This window comes from Herpailurus yagouaroundi, unplaced genomic scaffold (assembly GCF_014898765.1).
Source record: "Herpailurus yagouaroundi ecotype Mexico unplaced genomic scaffold, PumYag 205, whole genome shotgun sequence".
NCBI lineage: Eukaryota > Metazoa > Chordata > Mammalia > Carnivora > Felidae > Herpailurus > Herpailurus yagouaroundi.
Window position 1 is genome coordinate 1,913,509 of NW_024412436.1, and position 1,358 is coordinate 1,914,866.

Below are 1,358 nucleotides of genomic sequence, written 5' to 3' on the forward strand. Positions count from 1 at the left end.
CAGCAATACAGTGGTGTTATCTTTTAAAACACTCTACTATTTTAGTCAAATCACGTAACCTCTACTTCTCCCAGGATCCAATCTGTATCGTGCTATACGCATCTACATCGCACTTTACTTGTATCTAACCATTCTAAGAGGTGGATATTACTATTGTTTCTCCTTTTCAAAACACGAATAAACTCTCGAGAAGCTGACATGCTAAAGGTGAGCTGGTGAATAGCCAAGCTGGTCTTATGACTCTTAACGCCTGTTTTATGCAGACCATTGTCTACAACGTGTAGTTGGTTAAAAACAAACAAAATATATGTGAAAGTTCTATGTGAATGTAAAGTAGCACAGATGTATGCCAAGACATAATAACCTTGCAGATTAGTAATTCAAGATGTATTTTTCAACTCATTGTCCAACTAACAATTATTTGGGCTATCTTCTTAAAACTATACATCCTAGAAAGTGTAAGAAATCTAGATCTCTTAAGTTTATTTACTGATTATTTTAGAGGGAAAGAGCACGAGTGAGGGAGAGGGGCAGAGAAAGAGAGAGGAAGAGAATCTCAAGCGGGCTCCAACGTGGGGCTCAAGTAACCTTGAAATCACAACCTGAGGCGAAATCAAGAGTTGGGTGCTCGACTGACTGAGCCAGCCAGGCGCCCCAAGATCCCTTAAATTTAATATTTAAAAGAAAACTTAAAATAGGTCAGGCAATGCAACTTGTGGTTGCAGGTATGTTTCCAAAATAAATATAAGAAAAGGGTGAGGCTGGGAAGCCTGGGTGGCTCAGTCGGTTAAGCATTCGACTTCGGCTTAGGTCATGATCTCATGATTCAGGAGTTCAATCCCCACATCAGGCTGACTGCTGTAAGCCCTGAACCCGCTTTTGGAGCCTCTGTCCCCATCCCCATCCCCGCTCTTCCCCCACTCATGTTCTCTCTCTCACAAAAATAAACATTTAAAAAAAGGGGAGGGTAAGGCAATTCAAGTAAGTTATGTTAATTTGTAAAAAATATATATCTTAATTGGGGAACACAAAACAAAAATATGAATTTGCTTGGGAATGATACGTATACAACTCAGAAAGGTGATAACCTGTGAGGGATGGCAAGAGAGTATCATCAGGGAGTGGTTTGTAGGGAATCCACTTGCAAACAATTCTCTTTACATAGCTAAAAATTTCCACTTATGTGAATAGTGACAGGAAAACAAAAATACTAAGACAGGCTCCCACTTTTTATTTGTTTTATTTATTTAAAAAAAATTTTTTTTTTCAACGTTTATTTATTTTTGGGACAGAGAGAGACAGAGCATGAACGGGGGAGGGGCAGAGAGAGAGGGAGACACAGAATCGGAAACAGGCTC

The 1,358-nt window shown here is 39.4% G+C and overlaps 1 protein-coding gene across 4 annotated transcripts in view; it reads right to left on the bottom strand.

Annotated features, from left to right (window-relative positions):
- Positions 1-1,358, bottom strand: part of PRRC2C (proline rich coiled-coil 2C) — a 95,247-nt gene that overhangs the window by 32,121 nt on the left and 61,768 nt on the right. The gene's annotated exons all lie outside the window — the stretch shown is intronic.